Here is a 23,619-nt window from a genome sequence, read left to right on the forward strand (position 1 = left end):
CTTTATGTACAAATTCTGTGTAAATCATAGGAAGTCGAATGGCAGGCCTAGAGGTCCAGACTCAGGTGCCTGGACTGGGGCAGGTTTTATTTTGCAGTGACTGGTGGTACCTCTTACGTTCACCACCCTTTGGTTATAAATAGTATTGGATCCTTTATAGTCTGAGTTCGTGAGGATCCTAGCTGATGTCACCGCAGATGGTGATTCTCAGAGACTAGTGAAAACCCAGTGAGGACTGACTTTGTCACCTGGGTTAGACTTGGGGGGGGGTGTCTAATGCCAGGTATAATATTCCAATGTGTTTAAGCCCAGCACAATGTGGAAGAAAAAAATTTCAGGTGTAATACAATCCCTAGTGCACAAGGAAGCATTCTTACACTGAAACTCAACCCAGGGCACCTGTCATGTCTTCCAAGAAGATGGGCTACATGAACTAGCTTAAGGGCCCAGGGGTGAATCTGGCCTGATCTGGGTCACACAGATAACATAGAGGTCATTTGAGTTGTTAGTCACCACTGGTCCTGCCTGTAGGAGCTTGCTGTGGCCTGGTCTAACAGATAGAGCACATCTCCATGCTGTTAGTCACTTCTGATTCTCAGCTTTCTGGATGGAATGTAGGTATTTGATTTTATCTCCTCCATTGAGGAGATACCCCAGTTTAGTCAACATTCCTGGCTCTCTCCGTGCTTCTCTTTGGGAGCAAGGCCCTTATGCCCTCTGCATTAGTCCTGGGAGGAAAGGGTTTATTTGACTTCCATCGAGGGAAGCCAGGGCAGGAGCTCAAGGCAGTAGTCATGGAGGAAGGCTGCTTACTGGCTTTCTCCCCAGGCTCGCTCAGTCTGTTCTTTTATATACCCCAGCACCACTTGCCCAGGCTAGAACCACTCTGGGCTGAACCCTCCCACATCAATCACTAATCAATGAAGTGCCTGACAGACTTACCTATTGACCAATCTTACAGAGGCATTTCCTTAACTAAGGTTTGCTTTCCTCAGATATAGCTAGGTTTGTGTCAAGTTGTCAAAAACCAGTCAGTAACATATTTTCCTTTAGTTTAAAATACTTCTTCTGTTTCCTGGAATACACTTGTAAATAGTTTTGTTAGAAATTGTGTATGGGAAATAACTTTAAATTCCCACATATCCAAATTTCTTTGATTTGGACTTCAATGGGATATGGACATTTGATATTGTGGAGTGCTGACACCCAGGAGTGTGGTCCTTCTCCATCAGTGACACTTTTAGCCTGCGGATGGGCACCGTACTTCCTGCCTCCCTTAAGCAATATGGCTACATATTAAATGGCTCATTTTAAATGGCTCTTTAGTCATCCTTTATTCATTTAAATGATGTAGACCTGAGTTTATATGCACCTCATGTGTGTAGGAACCATGGAGTTCAGAAGAAGAGAAGATAGATCTTTGCAACTAGTGTTACAGGTGGTTGTGAGCTGCCCACATGGTGCTGGGAACTGAGCCCTAGGCTTCAGTGAGAGCAGTAAGCACTTTAACCATAGGGCCATCTCTCTATAATTTATTTAAAATCTTTCTATCATAAATCTTGCCACAATGAGTGTTCTTACCCTCTATTGTTTAATGCTTACATAGAGACAGTGTAAACCAACACACATGGTATAGACTTAGCACTATGATAACATATGATATTGTTTACCATGTTATGCCCACTTCACAGATGAGGAAACTGAGACTCAGGGAAAACATATGTCGTACACAAAGAGAAAGAGTCTTGAATGCCAAATTAGGATTTGAATCAAAGAGGCTTGGCTTTAGAGTTCCTGACTTTAACTATGGTTATCTCTGGAGATAGAAGTATGGGTCACAAAGGTGGGATCTTGTTTTGACTTGTACAATTCTTGTGTGTCAACTGAAAATAGGAAAACGCAACTGATATCTGTTGGCCAGTAAGTGGGAGGACTTGAGGGTGGAGGAAGCCTGAAGGTTTGAGTCTTATAATGAAAATTCCAGACAATGGTTTAGGGGAGGCTCAGAGGGATTTGAGGTACTGAAGGACCTCGTTCTGAAAGGTCAAGGAATCCAATGCATTTACAATTCTGGAGTGGAAAATTGCTTTCTCTGTTAGCAAAAGTCAATTTTATCATTGCCGCTTTATAGCAAGCCTCATGCTGTTCTGTCCATTCCCCAGAGAGCAAGGAAAAGAAATAAGCAGAATGAAGAATGAGCTTAGCTATGGCCTTGCAGTGGCAGCAAGCTGCAAGCATCACCCAAGTTCAGGCTTGTAGATGGCACTGTAAAAGTTTAATCCACACAGCTTTTTCCATTGTAGACCCAGTCTCACCATGTAGCCTTGGCTGGCCTGGAACTTGCTATTCAGACCAGGATGGTCCAGAACTCTCAGAGCTCACCTTCTTCTGCCTCCTAAGCGCTGAGACTAAAGATTGCACCCCCATGCCTGGGCACAGTTAGACAATTTTGACGACTACCGATGTGTGCGGGGAAGGAGAACCCAAGTTAGGAGAAGAGATACTAATTTATGAAAGCCAAAGGGCTGTCAAAAACGCATGGCGCAGTGATCTGTTTGAATTTGGATTATGCGCTCACTTAAAGAAAGCTCACTGCTGAGTAGCAGAAACTGAAGTTGCTGTTTCTGAAAGTGGAGTGCAGGAAGCTTTGCCGGAGTATTACTTATTCAGCACAGTTCCTGCCGCTAGACTTCTGCATACTGAAGACAAGACTCTCAGAAGCCAATGCTACAAGAGTGTGGCATTTATTAGCCCATTTCTGCTGCACGTTTTTATTTGTTAGTAGCAAGTCTGGAATAGTGGGATGTTGCTGGGAGTGAAGGGATGGGAAACCCTAGCGTATTTCAACCGCGGAATAGCCATTTGGAAGGGCTACACTCAAACCTGTCCAAAGTAAGAGTGTTAGGACAGAGCTTCCAGGAAACAATCATGACATGGAATAATGTCTCTGGCTCAAACTCCTCTGTAGTTGCTGATTGGAATGAAATTGTAGTTACCCATGATGAGCCAAGTTTCTGCTTTTCCATAGATGTGTATTAGAATATAGAGAAGTCAGGCCAACTGTCCTTAAGAGTGGAGGTAGGGGTGGGTCTTAGCTTTCTTCTGCAGGGTATGGCTTGTCAAACAAAGATATAAGAGGGGCAAAGGCACATTTTAGAAACAGAAGTGTCCTGAACTAGCTTAGGGCCACTTACAGATGAACAGCAAACACTGGGCCCTTGTTCCCATCTGCAAGTCTAACTAAGTCTCACCAAAATTACAAATGTAGAATACAATGTTGCTACCAGCCCAATTTGACTTGGGGCTTGAAATGGTGACAAGGTCATGCCTCTATAAACTTGAGTAAACAGGAAGTAAAACAGATGAACCCACGCGTGGTCTTTGTTAAGAAATAGACATCAGTGGCAGAGGGAACGCTAAGACTCAGATGTATAAGGTCATACCCTCTTGATTATTCAGCCAATGAGAAAAAAGAGGCAGGGACATGCATTCAGGGTTATAAATGATTTACCTTCCTTCCTTCCTCCCTCCCTCCCTCCCTCCCTTCCTTCCTTCCTTCCTTCCTTCCTTCCTTCCTTCCTTCCTTCATTTCTTTTTTTTTTTTTTGGCATGGCTCTTTTCTGTTTATTGCATGAAGGTGTTATATTAGTCCAAGTTAAAAGTGGACCCCAAATGATTACATTATACAAGCTGTGAGGTTTTTAAACTTGTGACAAGGGACAGAAGGGAAATTCTACTCATTGCAAGGAAATCCTCACTTAAACTTCAGAGAGCCACAAGCACTTAAAACCCACGAACCTTCAGCTGATCGTCCTTAGCCAGTCCAGTCTCTATCAGGAACTGGCATATGTTCTTGAGCTGGTCACCCTGTTGCTGAATTACTTCTCCATACTCTGGATGCTCAATTACAGTACCATTGCAGGCACATTTCTTCTTAAACGCCTTCACTAGCTTCTTTTTATAGTAATCATCAGCGATCCCTTGGACAGTTGTAAGGGTCTTCCTGCCATTTCTCTGTTGAATTCTTACATGAATATAATCCTCAGTGCCAGCAGGAAGCAGGTCATCACCCTTACTTGCATCAGCAAAGAGGTCGAAAGAGTGGAGGTTCTGAATAGTGGACATACGTTATGATTCTTTTTCCTCGGTGGAAATGGCCTGCGGAAGGTGGCTGCGGGAGAAGGCGGCCAAGGGGGATGGAGCGTTGGGAAGCGAGGGGGTTTGAGAGGGAGGCAGCTGAGTCCTAGGTGGCAGCTCAGTGACTGGGGTCACGATTTCCCTTTCTGAGTCATCACTTTCACTATCCTGGGCTTTGCAGGGTATAGACTGCATTATTTTGCTACTCCAAGTCTCCAGTGCCCACAATTAGGAGCGGGGTGGGCTTTCCAAAGTGAGGGTGCAGAGGAGATGGTCCCTGGGGTTCTTGGTATCTGTTTCCTTTTTGTGAACCTCTGTTGTATTCCCTTCTTGTACACATCATATACTGTTCACTCTTGAAATAATTTCCGATAGACTCAGACTTCTTGAGTGGCCAAGCAAATCATGGTATCTTCCTTCCTTGGAACATTTGAAGCATAATAACTACACATTCATCTAAAAAACAGTTGAAGCCAAGACTTTTCTTTTGAAAACAAATTAAGATGATTAACCTATTAAATGTCAAGACTTGGACCTGAAGAGATGACTTAGTGGTTAAGAGCACTGGCTTCTCTTTTAAAGGACCTGAGTTCTATTCCCAGTACCCACATGGCAGCTCAGGACCATCTGTAACTCCAGTTCCAGGGGAATCTGAAGCCCTCTTCTGGCTTCTTCTGGTACAGGACACATGCCATACATATAGATATACATGCAGGCTAAACACCCCGCACACACACATTTTTTAAATGTCAAGTCTCGTTTATGTTAATGTTATATGATAGTGTGCATAGGTACAGACAAGTGGATGAGGGAATGGAATAAATCTGTTCGTGAATAGATTTGCATACACATGGAGTCCGATGTACAGTGATGGTTATTTCAGAGGCAAACACACCAGGCACAGGGGCCATCCTAAGATGCTCAGTTTGGAAATAGAGGTTGGAATAAAATAGAAGATCACAATCATGAATTTAGTGCAGAAAATCTCTTAACACAAAATATGTACTTCAGAGGGGAGAAATACTGGAGGACCATGGTTACATTAACTTTGAAAACTGCCTTTGATATAGAGCTATTTTATATTGATTATTGAAAGAGAAGAGACTTACATGGAATGCATGGAACCGATAAGAGAATAGTGTCATGTACATTAAAGACCAGTACTAATCATTAACACTCAGGACTCAGTAGAAAAGTGGGAAATATATATATATATATATATATATATATATATATATATATATAATATAAACATCAATGGGTAACTCACACAGTCAGGATGCTGAATGATCAATTATCTCTCACCAACACATCCTTGGAGTTTGCTTCAGTCTGATGGAAATGTGCGTGTGCGTGTGCTGAAGGTCTTTCTTAGGCGTCTTCCTCCACTTCATTATATTTTGAGGCAGCCTTTCACACTAATCCTGGAACTGAATGATTTGGCCAGTGTGCCTGGCCAGTGAGCCCCAGGGATCCCATTTTCTGAGATTACAAATGCATACTATAGTGCTTGGCTTCCCCCACTGGATGCATATGTATGTATATATGTTATATTGATGCATATATTTCTCCCTTCCCTTTCCTTCCTCCAAATCCTCTCACATACACTCCTTGCTTTCTTTCATATACGACCTTCTTGTTTTACTAATTATTACTACATACATGTATCTGTATCTGCATATGCATATATATGGCATATATGTATGTACATATATATTTCTGAATATCCCTGTTCAGTCCATCCAATGCTACCATCTGGGGATGTATGTTTTCAGGGCTGACCATCTGACAGTGGACAACCAATTGGTGTGTTCTTCTCTGGGGAAAACTCTGCGTCACCCATTTCCAGCTTTCCTCAGTTGCCTATAGGTCTTTGTGTAGAGTTGAGGTCTCATGGGCTTTTCCCTATCCAGTACGACACATTCACTGCTGTCACCCTTGCTCAGCTTACATTTAGGCCATCATGTTGGTGAGACTTGATGGGTGTGGCTGCTGACATCACTAGGAGACACAGCCTCACTGCAAAGTCCTAGATCCTCTGGCTCTTAACACTGTCTCCTCCTTCAAAGCGTTCCCTGAGACTCAGGTGTAGGGAGTGATTTATAGATGTATTTACTAGGACTGAGCACCACACCTCTGCATTTTGATTGGTTGTGGTATCCTGTAGTCTGTCTATTGCTAAGAGAAATTTTCTTGTTGAGTGCTTGACGTTGTAATGTGGGTCCTGAGGTGTTGGACACAGGCCTGTGTATATTTTTGCTTCACAGGCTGAGCTCTCTCCCCAGCCTCTGACTGAACCTGAGTAACCCTTTTCCTCATTCTCAGCTCCAATTTCCTGTCCCTTAGGGCATTTATTTTAGAAGACTCTGCCTTTTCCCTTTGAGATATAAGTCTTTAAAAAGCTTCTCATAAGTTCTACAGTCTAGAAACGTTTTTCTTAAGGACCTAGTAGTCATCTCTTTGAAATGTGATCCTCATGGGCCATAGTGCCCTCGAGCCCAGTCTTTGTGGAAGAGTAGGCACCCAACTTCAATAGCCACAAGTTAGCAAACCCAGTGACCCGGTCACTGAAGACGGCACACACTTGGGTAGTTCCGGATCTGACACCTGACATTCCTAGTACTTGCAGCTAGCTTACCCCAGGGCTTAAGAACACTTCTGCCCTTTGTTTCTTTGTAGTTGAGTTTAGACCTCAATTTGGTTGTTCACCAGTACTTCAGTGCCTAATTTTGTCTTTCAATTGTGTGCCTTTACTCAGAAGAATTTAAAATAGGACTAGAGAGATGACTCAGCAGATAAGAGCGCCTCCCGCTCTTGCAGAGGTCCTGAGTTCAGTTTCCAGTTACAGTGGCTCATAGCTGCCTGCAACTCTAGCTTCAGGGGATATGATGCTCTTATCTGGCCTCTGTGAGCACTTATTACCTATGAGGCATCCTTGCACTTGCATGCATACACACATGCATGCATGTACCCATGCATGCACGTACATGTGCATGTACACATGTACACATGAATAAAAAAAATCTTAAAAAAACCCTCAAAATAGCCAGGTGTGGTAGAGTGTGCCTATAACCCTAGTACTTGGGAGCTGGAGGCAGGAAGATCAGGAGGGTCCAGGGGGCACCTAAGATAGTATTCACAGAAACTCTGTGTGTGATGGAAAACTGATTGGACTGTGGATAAATGACTGAACTGCACAGGAGAGCAAGATGTAGAGCATGGGCAAAGTTGGCGTGTGAAAAGCAGGTGGGAGAAAAGTTGCCGACAACACAGCAGCATATGATGAGTATAGTAGAGAATTTTAGAAAGTTGTAGCTCTATGTTCTCTCTCTCTCTCTCTCTCTCTCTCTCTCTCTCTCTCTCTCTCTCTCTCATATATATATGAGAATAATATTCTTTATATATTTTATATCTAAAATTTTATAGATTAAACAAGTATGTTTGGGTAGCTTCTTTTGCATTTATTTCAACATTAGATGCTGTTAGATCTTTTACTGTGCCCTTGAGTTAATGCTTGCCCAGAGTTACAGCGGAACTCTGCCAAATCTGAGCTAATTGTTAGATGTAATTTCAGTCCCACCTGTGACACTGGGGCACAGTGCCATCTCTAGTCACTCTTTAGTCACTCAAGCTTCCTTCAGGGAGTAATTGGAAATGCCAAGCACTGGCTTGAAAATATTGGGAATAATACTTAATCAGGAAGAAAGTTTGAGTTCTTTTTACATCAGAGGGCAGGAAAAGCCATCACAACCACACTGAGGCCTCTAAGTACCCAAGTCTGAGAAAAACTGGCAGGTAAGGCCTGGAGCTGAAGAGAAGTTTCTTTTGGGAGTTTAGCTCCTTTTCCTGCTCCTTTAGCTTGGTTGGCACATAAGAAGCCACTTGTCCTTCAGGCTTGGAACATCCTGGAATGTGGGTGGGCTTGGGCAGCATTGGCCAGAGAAGTAATAGTGGAAGGTACTTGGCAGGAGAGGTGGAGGTTGCAGAGTATGGCTTCTCTTCCACTCACTGTTAAGCATCAAGATGAACCATGCAGAAGGACTTGGGGTGAAGGGAGAGTATTTAAGGTGAAGGAAATATTCGGTATCTTAGTTTGTCAAAATGTATCAACATTCAATACTATAAGAAGGGCCAACCTTTTATGTAACTTACACTTCACATCTTGTAGAAAGAATTAAGACATGTACAAGGAAATCCCAGAGCATGGATGAAAATGATGTCAAAATAACAACGTTATTAGCAAACCAACTGAAATTTAATTTGAATTATATAAAGTAGATGGCGTTGTTAAAGGAGGGCAATTGTGATGAATATTGATGACTATTGACTGATGACAGGCCACTTTCATGAAAGGCCATCAGGTCATGTGAACTTATTGACTCCGACTTTGTCCTGGATTTACATATCAGACCATTAGCTATATAAGGGCCTGACAAAACACAGATACAGTGTGGGAGCTGTTTCTATACGGTTAGTGCCAAGAATAGTCAGGGCAAGAGAAGGTATTTGGGGAACTTTTTATATGTAGAGATTCTTGTGTGCGTTCCTCTCTATACACAGATCCTAGCAAATCTCCATCTCTCCAACCATTGACATGATAAAAACAAAACCAAAATTAACAAAGTTTCTCTCCTTTCCTAGCACACATAAATAAACTGGAAAAGTATGGTCTGACTTGAAATACACAAAATACACTATGAAGAATCAGAAAAGACACTGGGTATCAGGGAATGATTCTGTTTTAGTTAAAGAAGCAAAGCACACATGCACATGAATATTAGTCTAAGTAGACATATTGAATTGTTATTGATTACCTCAAAATGTGGGGCAGGGTAGGGAGGAGAGGAGTCCCATTTCTTTCATCTATTGTCCCATGGTTGCATAAGTTTCAAAATAGATTTACTAAAACTCAAGGTGAAACATTCTTAGAATGAAACACTATCTTAGAATAGTATCTGACATGATAGATGCCAAGCTTTCGGCATTTTCCTTCACAGACTTTTTTTTTGTCTTTATTTTCTATTGTTTGTCCTTGAGAGATATTTCCAGCCTCCCTTGTCTCCTATTTCCTCTCAGCCTTCTGAGATTTCAGAGGTATAAAGATGCTATTTGTTATATGGAAATTAAAGATTACTTTTCCTTTGAGACAAGTCCTCATGTAGTTCAGGCTAGCCCCAAACTTGCCAAGTAGCTGAAGATGATGACCTTGAACTTCTGATCCTGTTCCTCTACCAGCTGAGTGCTGGGATTACAGGTGTGTGCAGCCACCTCAGCTTATGTGGCGGTGGGAGGGGAACCCAGGGCTTTGTGCATGCTGGGTAGACACTCTACCAATTATGTCACATCCCTAGCTTGGAATTGGGGGTCCTTAAACCACTCTGAGCCTGAAGTTGCAGTGGTTCCAGAAAGTGACAATAGAGATGTTGCTTAAAATTTATTGCCTGGAAGCTCTGAAAATACATTAGAACAAAAGCTTCATGCTAAGAGAAAAGATTTCTCAGCTAACAGGCTTCTCTGTCACATGACGCCCCGCTCAGGTTAATCAGGAGTTGATGCTTTGATTGATGACAATAGGTCAGAAGTCTATCACTGTTGACCATCATTCCTCAAAACCAGCACTTAACTGGAACTGAACACCCCAGGAGCTGCGCATTCGGGGCTTCTGTTATAGCTGAGGAGATTATCTCATGTAGGCAGTCTCTCTGGAACCCCCAGAACCTGCAGAGGAAGTGGCAGTTGGCTTTTGAAATGCCTTCCTTCCCTTCAAGTGCACATTCAAAACTTCATTCAGCGCCTCGTTAGAGTTTTGGTGTGGGCAGATGTCTACAGTCCTAAAATAGTTGCTTCTATCGAGAGTCCCCTGGGGCCCACAGCTGCTGTCTCCACATTGCTGGCAACACTTTAAGAAACCCAGTCCTATGCACAAGCTTGGAGCACACTGAAGTGCTAACATCAAATAGCTGAACTTGTCCACACTGAGGAAATAGTTATCTGGGGAGGAAGATAAAACTGTAGCTTAGGGAAAAGACTTGCCTCATGTTGGTAGGAGGGGATGTGGGAGAATGGAGAGTGGAGAATGGAGAACCATCTCTTCCTGGGGTGAAGAGATGGTTCAGCTCTTAAGTGTGCTCCTGTTTGACTCCCAACACCCATGCCAGGAGGATCACAACCACTTGTAACTCTGATGCTGCTTTTCTTGGTTTTACAACACCAGCACACATGTTTATTTCCGTACACGCAGATGCACACATACAAATAAAAAAGAAATAGGTGTTTGAAGAAAAAAGTATTCAGCTATTCAGACTGTACAACTTGATTATTTTGGGAGCTCTCCTTTTAGTTTTTCAATAATTTATTTTTTTTATTCACTTTACATCCCTATTACAGCCCCTGCTCCCAGTTCCACCCTTACAAATTCTCCCTGCCATTATCCCCTCCTCTTCTCCTAGAAGTGGAAGCCCCTTTGGGTAGCACCCCACCGTGGGTCATCTTGTCTCAGCAGGAATAGGCACAGTCTCTCCTACTGAGGCCCTACCAGGCAGTCCAGATAAGAGAAGGGCATACAATTGCAGGAAACAGAGATGGCCCCCAATTCACTGTTAGGGGACCCACATAAAGACCAAGCTGCACACCTAGCACAAATGTGTAGGGGTCCTAGATTTAGCCCCTGCATGGGGAGATCTGCTTTTTTTATATTGGATATATTTCATTTACATTTCAAATGCTATTCCCTTTCCTAGTTTCCTGTCCATAAGTCCCCTTTATCATACCCCTCCACCTCCCCCATAAGGGTGTTCTCCCTCCATCGACCCCCTTACCACTCCCTCCCCAACATTCCCCTGCACTGGGGGTCCAACCTTGGCAGGACCAAGGGTTTCCCCTTCCACTGGTGCCCAACAAGGCTATTCTCTGCTACATATGCAGTTGGAGCCCAGGGTCAGTCCATGTATAGTCTTTGGGTAGTGGTTTAGTCCCTGGAAGCTCTGGTTGGTTGGCTTTGTTGTTCTTATGGGGTTTCAGCTCTTTCAATCTTTTCTCTAACTCCTCCAAAGGGGGTCCTGTTCTCAGTTCAGTGGTTTTCTGCTAGTGTTTGCCTATGTATTTGTCATGTTCTGGTTGTGTCTCTCAAGAGAGATCTATATCCGATTCCTGCACTTCTTAGCTGCATCAATCTTATCTAGTTTTGGTGGCTGTACCATGCCACATGTGGGGCAGGCTCTGAATGGCCATTCCTTCACTCTCTGCTCTAAACTTTGCCTTCATATCCCCTCCTATGAATATTTTTGTTCCCTCTTTAAAGAAGGAGTGAAGCATCTGCATTTTGGTCATCCTTCTTGAGCTTCATGTGGTCTGTGGATGCATCCTGGGTAATTCGAGCTTTTGGGCTAATATCCACTTACCAGTGAGTGTGTACCATGTGTGTTTTTCTGTGATTGGGCTACCTCACTCAGGATGATTATTTTCTAGTTCACTCCATTTGCCTATGGATTTCATGAAGTTATTATTTTTGAAGGCTGAGTAGTACTCCATTGTGTAGATGTACCACATTTTCTGTATCCATTCCTCTGTTGAAGGGCATCTGGGTTCTTTCCAGCTTCTGGCTACCATAAATAAGGCTGCTATGAACATAGTGGAGCATGTGTCTTTGTTGTATGTTGGAGCATCTTTTGCGTATATGCTCAAGAGAGGTATAACTGAGTCCTCAGGTAGTTCAATGTCCAATTTTCTGAGGAACCTCCAGACTGATTTCCAGAGTGGTTGTACCAGTTTGCAATCCCACCAACAATGGAGGAATGTTCCTCTTTCTCTACATCCTTGCCAGCATCTGCTGTCACCTGAGTTTTTGATCTTAGCCATTCTGACTGGTGTGAGGTGGAATCTCAGGGTTGTTTTGATTTGCATTTTCCTGATGACTAAGGATGTTCAACATTTCTTTAGGTGCTTCTCGGCCATTCAATATTCCTCAGCTGAGGAACCCCATTTTTTAATAGGGTTATTTGTCTCCCTGGAGTCTAACTTCTTGAGTTCTTTGTATATTTTGGATATTAGCCCTCTATTAGATGTAGGATTGGTAAAGATCTTTTCTGAATCTGTTGGTTGCTGTTTTGTCCTAATGACAGTGTCTTTTGCCTTACAGAAGCTTTGCAGTTTTATGAGGTCCCACTTGTCGATTCTTGATCTCAGAGCATGAGCCATTGGTATTTTGTTCAGGAAATTTTCCCCAGTGCCCGTGTGTTCGAGACTCTTCCCCACTTTTTCTTCTATTAGTTTGAGTGTATCTGGTTTGATGTGGAGGTCCTTGATCCACTTGGACTTAAGCTTTGTACATGATGATAAGAATTGACAGACTTACATTCTTCTACATGCTGACCTCCAGTTGAACCAGCACCATTTGTTGAAAATGCTATCTTTCTTCCATTGGATGGTTTTAGCGCCTTTGTCAAAGATCAAGTGACCATAGGTCCTTTACTGCTTTTAATATTCTTATATTTTTGGTTGTGATCCTAGCGTTTAATGGCTGATCCGTCTCTCCAGCCCTTAATATTCTTTCTTTGTTTTGTGAATTTGGTGTTTTGAGTATTCTGCGATGTGAGGAATTCTCTTCTGGTCCAATCTATTTGGAGTTCTGTAGACTTCTTGTATGTTTATGGGCATCTTTTTCTTTAGGTCAGGGAAGTTTCTTCTATAATTTTGTTGAAGATATTTACTGGCCCTTTAAGTTGGGAGTCTTCACTCTCTTCTATACCTATTATCTTTATGTTTGATCTTCTCATTGTGTTTTGGATTTCCTGGATGTTTTGTGCTAGGAGTTTTTTGCATTTTACATTATCTTTGATGGTCGTATCAATGTTTTCTATGGTATCTTCTGCCCCTGAGATTGGTGATGACATTTATGACTTCTGAACTCTTCCCTAGGTTTTCTATCTTCAGGGTTGTCTCCTTTTGTGCTTTTGTTATTGTTTTTATTTCCATTTTTAAATCCTCGATGGTATTGTTCAATTCTTTCGCCTGTTTGGTTGTGTTTTCCTGTAATTCTTTAAGGGATTTTTGTGTTTCCTCTTTACAGGCTTCTACTCATTTACTTGTGTTGTCCTGTATTTCTTTAAGGGAGTTATTTATGTCTTTCTTAAATTCCTCCATCATCACCATAAAATGTGATTTTAAATTTAAATCTTGCTTTTCTGGTGAGTTTGGATATCCAGTATTTAGTTTGTTGGGAGAACTGGGCTCTGATGATGCTAAGTAGTCTTGGTTTCTGTTGCTTAGGTTCCTATGCTTGCCTCTCACCATCAGGTTTTCTTTGGTGTTAGTTTGTCTTGCTGTTTCTGTCAGTGGCTTGACCCTCCTGTAGGCCTCTGTGTCAGCACTCCTGTAGACCTGTCTTACTGTTTTCTTTCAGTTTTTTCTGGGAACAGAGTGCTCTGCTCTCAGGTGTGTAGACACTCCTGGTGGACTGTCTTTCAGCATTCAGTACAGGCAGGAATCAGAAGGGTACTGCCCCTGACTGCTTCTAGGTCCCTGGGCCCAGGGGGCACAGATGGCACTAGGTGATTCCCTCTTGGGTCCTGATCATGGGCAGAGTGTAGTCTCCTCTGATTTCTCAGGAGTGTCCACACTTCTGAGGGTCTAGTTCTCTCCCCGATGTGATTTAGGTGCAGGGAGCTGAGATATACTTTTAAATGTATTTTTTTACTCCATATTTGTGTCTGTGTCCCCTCTGTTGGGACTTTAGAAGGCTTGTATTTGAAACTCCTGCCAGGAGAAACTTTCAAAGGCATCGAAACAGGAAAATAAAGTAGCAGGAAGTCTGTGGTTTGGCTCACCTGTCCACTTCATGTTTTCTACTATGTGTGGTTATTTATACTCATGAAAATTATAGAAAGCTGGGACTAAGAGTGTAGCTCATTGATAGAGTACTTATCTAGCATGTGCAAAGCCTTGTGTTTGATTCCAGCACTGCGTAAAACCTGATGTGGTAGCACATGCCTGTAATCTCAACATAAGAAGGTAGAAGTAGGCAGCTGGAGAGATGAGTCAGCAGTTAAAAGCACTGGCTGCTCTTCCAGAGGACCTGTGTTCATTTCCCAGCACCCACATGGCAGCTCACAACTGTCTGTGACTCCAGTTCCAGGAGATCCAATGCCTTCACATTGACATATGTTTGCAGGCAAAACATCAATGCACATAAAATAAAATTGATGATGATGATGATGATGATGATGATGATGATGATGATGAGGTAGAGGTAAGAAGATCAGAAGTTCAGGGTCATCTTTGACTACACAAGTTCCAAACCAGCTTAGGCTATATGTGATCCTGCCTCAACAAACCTGGACATGGCACAAATCTTTTGTGTCTGGCTTGGGCATGCTTGTTTCACATAGACTTGAACCCTTTAAGGTTGTCTTAGCTTCTTGACATTCCTCTTTGTGTTTGGGACTTGGTCAAGAGCACAGATGTAGTTGATAGTTTTCGATGCCAAATGGAAAACCCGTTTCTGGTTCCCAATCGAGGCATCTTGAGCTAGATGGGCCTGTTATCTGCTCTCTGGACTCTGTGTATGTTACCGTTGTGTTATCGAAGGCCTGTTATGTTGACATTTGTGGGACAGCCTGCAGCAATAGCTGATGCTCTAGCCACACCGCGAGTCAAGATTCATGGATCCTGGGAGACCCTAGGTGCTGAGGCTGCAGAGTTGAAGCACAGAGGCCTTGGTAAAGCTCTGGTAGGAGGTGGGGGTAATGGAAGTTGTGTAGGGTTGAGTCTAGATTCATGCTTTCTGAGGACTGAAGAACTGTCTCCTCTTTGCTCCACTCTCCAGGTTGCCTCTTTATTCAGGGCAATGCCCCATTCCACCTTTTCAGAACTCAAAATAAGTAGAGAAAGCATAACTTTGTACTGTTACTTTTGGCTTCCTGTCATGTTCTCTATTTATTTTAAAATTATTTTAAAATTCAACACATATTTACATACATACACACACACACACACCACACACACACACACACACACACACACACACACACACACACACACACACACACACACACAGAGTTTACCAGCTCTTACTCATGCTTTGGATAGGAAGTTTTCCCCCAAAGGCTCACATGTTGAAGGGGTTTTGGTCCTCAGATGGTGGGTGGAGCCAGTCATTGAGAGGTGACTGGGTCATGAGTGCTATGACCTAATCAATAGTCTGATCCACTGACAGATTCATAAACAGACAAGTGACTGGGAGGTGGTAGAGACTGTGGAAAGTGGGATCATCCCAGAGAAAGTTGGTTGTTGTATACGTGACTTTGAAGGTTATTTTCTGTTCTCAGCCTCTTCTAGTCTCTCTTCTTCTGGCTACCATGAAGCAAATAACTTCTTCCACCACAGATCTTCTACCATGAAGTGCTGCCTCATATACTCACTGTGTTGGAGCTAGATGACCATGTCTGTGTCCTTTGAAACCATGGCCCTAAACCAGCAATTGCTCCTTGAAATTAGCTATCAGATATTTTTTTTCACGGTGACCAACAGGGACTAATACACTCGTGCAAACCATGCAGGAAAGTACTGAACAAGAGCATAAAGATACTAAATCACTAATCCCATTATGAAAAGGGAGTCATAGACAATATTTTCCATCCGTTCTACTCTTTACCTTATGCACGTGCCTATTACACATCGAGAAAGAACAGAGGTTTGAGTTGTATTTGCTGAATTTTTTCAGTTGAACTGTGATTATTTTTCCGTCATTGTAAATGTGGCTCATTTTTATCCTTAATAATCTTTAATATTGTTGATTTGGTATAATTGATTTATTTCTCCATTGAAATTCTTCCAGGTGGGTGGTCTCATAAATAATTATCAGCCTCATCTTCCGTTACACAGGGCTTTAATCAAATTTTTGATTCAGGCCTGAAGATTAATTTTTAAGGTGGGATTATTTTGCAAAAATCTATACGTGTCTTGTCCTTTTGGGATTCTGGGCTAAATTATGTGCTCATTAACACAATGTAGAAGTTCTATTTTTCTATCATTATTGTCATGTCTATTATTATATGGGCTGACTGGGGATCATCACTATTGGAAAACCTTAAAAGTGAGAGATAAAATGGTCTAGCTTTTGAAGGAAATGGATCTGGGTATGGCTCTCACCCATTCTCCTGAGTAGCTTGAGCTGAGAAGGCCCTAGAGGGTGTCTACTAAGGGTTGAAGACACTCTGCCTGCTCTGGAGATGGCGCCTCTCACCAGGCTGCCCCTTGGATGCTGGATTATTTTCCAGTGCAGGCAGACTCCCATTAACAACTGCTCTTACAATCACCGTGACTCTCAGAAATCAACATCTGGGTCCTTGAGATGTGCCAAGCCTTCAGGGAGGTAATGGGGGTGAGGAAGTCACACAGAGGAATATAGGGGTAAAGAGGCTCTGACAGTGCCACATGCACATACTTGTACCTGCTTCATTTGGGGTCTAGGCATGTGATTTGGGCTCTCCATCTGTGATGTCTTCTCTGGTTCTGCATTTGCCAGTGGAATTCTGTTGCTTGTTTTTCTAGGCATCCAAGTGGTTGGTAATTGGTGTCACTTGTAATAAATTTAGTCTGTGTAAATGCTGATGTAAGCACGGAGCCTCACGTGACAAGCTGTGGTCACAAAGGACATTTTCTGGGAAATTCATCTTATGATGGAAACTTTCCACACATAGAACTATTTCTCGGGCTTCTTTTTAAATAGGAAAAGAAATTAGGGTTAACTTGTTTAAGCTGTTTTCTGAGGTGCAAAAGTTTTAATCCGTTAGTTTAGGAAATTTGTGTGTCCCCACAGATAGAATTGAAGTTTGTAACTAACCAAATGACCTACTAAGAGATTGCTGAGTGTTTGGTAAATTTGTAGAACTAAAAACTCATTATCTGAGTAGACAGTGACATCTTTCATCTTGTCATCATCCGTTCCGTCATCCCCCTGCCTCCAGTACCACCAAGTCATTATTATAGTTCAGCAGTTCTTATCCTGTGGGTTTCAACCTCTTTAGGGTTGAATGATCCTTTCACAGGGGTCCTATATTGGATATCCTGCATATCAGATATTTACATTATGGTTTATAATAGTAGCAAAATTGCAATTATGAAGTAGCAAAGGCATACTTTTATGGTTGGGGATCACCACAACTTTAGGAACTGTATTAAAAGGTCATAGCATTAGAAAGATTGAGAACCACGAGTATAAATCTTTGTTATAAAAAGATGAAATGAGTTGATACTATTTTAAAAAATACTTCAAATATGTTCTCTAATGAAGTCAGAAACAAAGACATGATGTCATGATTTTGACAAGAATCTTCCTACCTTTGATGTTTAGCAGTAATTGGATTAATTTATTTTTTGTTTTTGAAGACCTGAAATACATGAGGCTAGAATAATAGGCCCTAGAGTATCTGATTTGAGGGTCCCTGGAATTACTTATCTTAGATGTTTTTATTTTTATAGATGTAGGATAAAGGGTTCATGGATTGGGGAATTTCACAATTAAGAACAAAGATGTTTTTACCCACACAAAACAGACATCACAGGTTCATCTAGACTCTCGTGAACTTCCCACGAAGCTCTTTCAAAGTCTTCATGGTGAACGTTGAGTACCGGGTCTGTCACTCTCAGCTCAAGTTTATGCCTTTAAAATATTGTTTGTTCTGTAGTCATTTTAGGATAAAAGGACAGCACACACAATCGAATGAAATAACATCCATTTAAAGAACCCTGTCTAAGTATGTATATGTTAAATTCAGCCATTTAAACAAAGGTCTGTAAAGGTTCTTTCTCTTTGCTTACTTGGCACTGCTGATCCCAAGGCCTCAGATGTGGTAGGTGCAGTGTTCTACCACGAAGCTACATTCTCATCTAGGTCTTGCTGTGTAGTGCAGGTTGGGCTCGAACTCACGCTTTTCCTATCTCAGGCCCCGCCCTTCCCACAGTTGGGATTACAGACATGCACCAGGGTCTCTGGCTAAGTCATTTACTCCTCACTTAACACACAAATAGTGCAGGTTCCCTCAGTTCTCCAAGCAGGTTTCAGAGACTGGACTCTAATTTCCCCAAGGACTTCTTAAAAGCAGGGACTTCACAGGTACGACAGATGCTAGGAATTGATTTTCCCCTTTGCTAACGTCCTAGCTGAGAAAAAAGTGTGGATCAATCTCCGACAAGTGCTTTTACAGAAAAAGCTTGAGATCAGATAATTACAGGCAACAAATCCACTTTAGAGCAGCAATTCCTGATACAAATATGAAGAAGAGAGCCACAATCTTTTCTAAAAATTATTTTTTTGAGAACTTCACACATGAGTCCTAGATCTCTCCCACTCCTGACTTCCCTCCCCCTCCTCCCTCGTGCCCCCATTCCCTCTCAAATTCATATCTTCTTTTTCTTTAATTATTATTGGTGTGTGTATGTGTGTATATGTGTGTGTGTGTGTGTGTGTGTGTGTGTGTGTGTGTGTGTGTGTACATATAAACTCTTCAGAGCCCATTAATTAATTGGACTTAGACTTGGAGGAAGAGCCATAAAAATAATTTTAACTATTAATGATTGATGGATTCATTGAGGAAGGGAGATGATGGTATTTTCGGCCATTCACATTGAAAACTTCCATTCTGTGTGAGCTACTTTGAAAAAGTATAGAAAAACTCATGTTAACCATTCCGTTAATCTCAGATGTTGGTTTGCTTTTTTTGTTTTTTTTGTTTTTTTGTTTTGACACGTGGCTGTATCTGAGTTAATCTTCCTCCTCCTCCTGCTTCTCCTCTTCCTCTCCACCCACTTCTGTCAACAGCACTCTGCTTCCTTCTCCAAACTGGTTTTCATTGCCCATGTCCATGCTTGAAATCACACTAAGCCTGTTGCTCCCTCCTCCCTCTTTCTTGGACCTTTGCCGCCTTCCTTGCTAACCTCATGCTCAACAGGAAGCATGCTTTCCTATTTAGGCTGTGAACCCCGGTGTGTGACCTCACAGCTATCTGCAACCATTGTCTGAGGGGAGAATCCCAGCACACAGACAGGAGACAAGGAGAAAGATGGAGAAGGGAAGTGGGGAGAGGGAAGAGAACCCTAGTTTTCTGTGAGTCCCCAACCCCACTGGTCTTAGAACCAACATCAACCTGTGTTCTTAGGTTGTATTATATGCACGACTGAGGTCTCCTTTGCACCTAAGTGAATGTAGTGCCCATTTGTCTTTTGCAAAAAGGATTTTGATTGATCATCAGGGCATTACTCACACAGTTCGTATTCTAGAATAACAACAACTTTGAGAGTCATGTGCACACATGGCAGCATTTGACAGGAAACATAAAAGGCAACAATTGAAACTCGTGGTGCTGGAAGACAGAATAGTCTTTATTTCAGGATGACTGGGACTTTCTGTGAATTCTTTGTCCCACATAATTAGGTTTTGGGAAACGTGGTTTTGCAAATATCTCTCTCTTCAGATCTATGCAATTGGTATTTTGTACTTGTAACTAGACTGGCAGGGGAGGGGTATCATGAGGAGTGTGCATACTTTCAAGGACATGAAGAACTCTTTGAGGAAACAAACCCTTCGAATATCTTGCTTTTGACTGACTTTAGTCAGCAGTTTAAACAGCTGGGTGGGGTTGGTCTCTCTCAGCTCCCATCTCTCCATCCATGCTATTAAGACAGGATCTTTTTCTAGTTACAGCTGTTAAGATAAAAATTTGAATAGAGGAAAGGGGACAGATTAGAGCAACAGTAGGAAGAAGAATCCCTGTGGCCTCCAAAGACAGTGATCTAATATCTGAAGAGCTGTTTTCGGTATTCAGAAATCCCAAAAGTTAATCCTCGGTAAGGTCAGCATGTTTAGCTGGAAAAACACGACAGAGCATGAGGGTGCAAGGGGGAGATAACAAAAGGAAAAAGCTCAGTTATAACCAGATGACCTCCAGTGACATGCTCTTCCCCATTAAGCTGATTTAATTAGAGCCACAAAACCATCAGGCAGTCGGGGACACAGTAGAGTTTTAGATAAAAGTGTTCTTTTGGTTCAAAGCATCCTTTCTCAGTGCTGATTTTTATAAGGCTAGTGAAATAATTAATGAGAATATAAGAATTCATCAGACATTTTCATCTTTGCTTTCTTTGCTTTCAAAACTGCTTAGTCTAGCTTACCTCAGTGTCTCTGCCCCTGGAATAAGGTTGGGAAGAATGGGACTTTTCAGTCCATGTCACAAACAACCCTGTGTTCCTTCCCTACTCTTATCACTCTCTAGTTAGTTATTCAGTAGAATTGTTCTTTCTGTCTTCATGGAAGGCTGACCCAATGGGCTCTGTGTTCCAGGTGATTACCAAGCTGATTGTGTCTGATATAGGTCTTCTTAGGTAGTAATGGCAGAATGTCAGGGCAGGGAGTTTGTCAAATGCCTAGAAGAATGGACAAGGATCAGGAAATGTGGGGTAGGCCTTGTGGACTGGTTGGTGGGAAGTGGCTTTGAGCATCAGGGAGATTATGTGGGAACTGGGCAGGCCAAAAGCAGGGCTGTTGATTGACAGGAAGACTAATTCCTATAATGAGAGTTCTGCATGTTAGAAAAGTAGAGGACTGCTGAGAGGCTAGCCTAGAGCATGGAGGGAGTCAGGGATGGAAGATATTTTATTAGGTGGTGACCGTCATTTAACCTATCAGGTAGCATTCTTTTATCAAGCAAAGGAACTTGAAGTCCTAAGCACACATTAGCACTGTTTAATTGTGTGTGATATTTGGTGGGCAGTCTCCACCTACCATAGCAATGTTGACAATTTATCTTTGTAAAAGTAACTTTTATTCACCAGATATAATTGTTGTTTTGGAGGCTTACTGCTGAATAAGTTCATCCTTTTTGGTTCTTTCTGAACTCAGGCTGGCCAGTTCAACTCAGCTCTTCTGGCTCAAACTCCTCTACAAGCTGACTGATTCAATCTGGCTTCTCTCAGCTTCTCACGGAATTGTTCTGCTAGTCCTCAGACCAACTCTGGTAATTTGTTCTAATCTTCTGGCTCCTTATTTTCTGGCTTCAACTATCTCTGCTGACCTGCACTGAACTGCATGAATTCCTGAATGAATGAACTCTACTGCACTGAAGTCACTGCAATGTCTCCCTATTGACTGCCTTTCTCTCCCAGTTCTGCTCTTGAATAGCTTCTCTTTCCTGTGCTGTCCTCCTTAGAGTTGGGTGAATCCTAGTGCTGACTCATTCTGTCAAATCTTTCTTTGATTCATCACTTTGTCTGTCCCTCAATTACATGTCACTTTCAAATATGACCACTTCCTTCTATCAACTAATATTGTACTAAGGGAGTATGTCTGTATTTTGGCCAGAGGGATTAAAAGTGTGAATCACTAACATAATCTAACAGTGGTTGAGAATATGTACTTAATATTCAGAAGACCTAAATTCAGTTCCTGGCAGTCACATTAGGCTGCTTACAACTGCCTGGAGCTGTCTTTTCTAGACTTAGTGGTACATGCACACACATGTGCGCATATACCCATTTATACCTACAGTTAAGGTCATAAAAATCTTAAAAAGTATTTTGCCCATTGACTTGCTCTTTTACTCCCTCTTTTGTCCAAAATGCTCTTATGTCTTTCATGTCCTCTGTTAGGAATTCTCAAGCCCTAAGTGTGTCTTCATGGGACTTCCAGAGCCACCCTTGTTTGCAGTTCATGACTTTAAATTATAAATACACACAATTACTAATGCTTGTAGATGAGACGTGAGGGATAATCTTCAGCCAGAACTTCAGACTTGTCCATCTGGTGCTTGTCCCCAGGTTCTTTCAAATCTCTGATTAAAACTAGAAGGGCAATTTGATCCTGATGTTGGACTAATGTCTTATCACATGGCTGCTTTAAAAGAGTCAGTATATGTTAAGTCTACACAGGAATGGCTTTGTCTTTTCAAGCTTGAGGGAACATCTGGTCCAGAGCGGGTATCCATTCTTGTGATATCACCATAGCAACCATCTAGTGTCTCCAGCACCCAACAGCAATGCTTACTGTGTTTGATTTAGACAGCAGGGTTTATATAACCTTGGTAATGATCTCGGGATTTTTTTCCTCATATTTTCCCAAGTATGTTATTCAGTTTAAAATTGCAAAACATATTTCTTTTTACATACTGGAGCTATGCCAGGGGCTGGATTTTGTCTGGAAATAGAAGTTACACACCAATTCTTTCTTGTACCTAAAATAGAGATGTCTTCTTGTTTGAGAACTTACTTTGTGGACTGGTGATATAGCTCACTGCTAGAGTCTTTGCTGAGCAGGTGTGAGGTCTGAGGTCCATTCCCAAGTATAAAGACTAAAGCTTGCTTTGTGGAAGGGAAGATGTTTACTGTCATAGTGATACCATCATCAAGGACTTCTGTTAAAGACCCACTGCCTCCCATAGACAGTTACCAGGACAGCCTTCCATGTAGTACCATAGGGTCACTGGAAGACAATAGCTAGGGTTACTTAAACTACAAAAAAATTTGTCCACAACTTAACACCATGATCCTGTGTCCATGTAGCTTTGAGTCTGGTAAGCATATCATGAGTGCCCAAGCAGTGAAGCCAGGGACTTTAGTACAGGTCTCAAAATAGTTCATGTTTAGTTTCTGTAAGTCATTTCTTTTACCATGAGATCCGAGTAGGTATGAACCAGGGCCACATTCCCCTTTTGTTTCCTGCTTTGAAGTTGTGCCACCATCTGAACTAAAAGCCCTAAGCATGGCCCAGTATTTCAAGGACTGACTGAATTCCAAGATGCTCAAAATAGAGATCTTAAAGTGTGTTTTGATTCTGTCGAGTGCCAGTCTTCCACTGAAGGCTTAGAAAGGATCTGGAGCTCAGAGCCCACCCAACACAAGGACACTTACTCAACTACTACTCGTAGCAGATTTATTTGTGATAACCAGAAACTGGAGACGACCTAGACGTCCCTCGACTGAAGAATGGATAAACAAGATGTGGTACAGCTACACGATGGAGTATTACTCAGTTGTTTAAAAAAATTTGCAAAAAAAAAAATTTGCAGGGAGATGGATAGAACTAGAAAAAAAATCATCCTGAGTGAGATGATACAGACCTGGAAAGACAAACATGGCGTGTACTCACTTATAAGTGGATACTAGCTGTAAAGTAAAGAATAGGTTACCATCGACAGATATAGAGAGGCTAAATAATGAGGAGGGTTCAAGAGGGGATGCATGGATCTTCCTGGGAAGGGGAAATAGATTTTGTGGGAGGGCTGAGGTAGGTGGGGAAGGGAATGGGTGAGATTGGGTATAGGATGGAGGGAGGACTACTGGAAGATGACTTGAATTGGGGAGCATTTTAGGGGTGAGGTAGGAACTTAGAGCAATGGAAACTTTCTGGAATCTACAAGAGTGACCCCTTTGATCTACCATTTGTCCTGTTGTCAAGATTTGCTAGGATAAAGGTGGCATGGAACTTGTGGGGGT

The 23,619-nt window shown here is 42.1% G+C and overlaps 1 long non-coding RNA gene and 1 pseudogene across 2 annotated transcripts in view; one reads left to right on the forward strand and one right to left on the reverse strand.

The window, feature by feature from the left end:
* The window catches only part of LOC134478900 (small ribosomal subunit protein eS10-like), a 207,842-nt gene that overhangs the window by 119,252 nt on the left and 64,971 nt on the right, over positions 1 to 23,619 (forward strand). The gene's annotated exons all lie outside the window — the stretch shown is intronic.
* Positions 3,619 to 4,125, reverse strand: LOC120094208 (eukaryotic translation initiation factor 1-like; annotated as a pseudogene).

The sequence above is a fragment of the Rattus norvegicus genome, chromosome 8 (assembly GCF_021556685.1).
Source record: "Rattus norvegicus strain SHRSP/BbbUtx chromosome 8, alternate assembly SHRSP_T2T, whole genome shotgun sequence".
Taxonomy (NCBI): domain Eukaryota; kingdom Metazoa; phylum Chordata; class Mammalia; order Rodentia; family Muridae; genus Rattus; species Rattus norvegicus.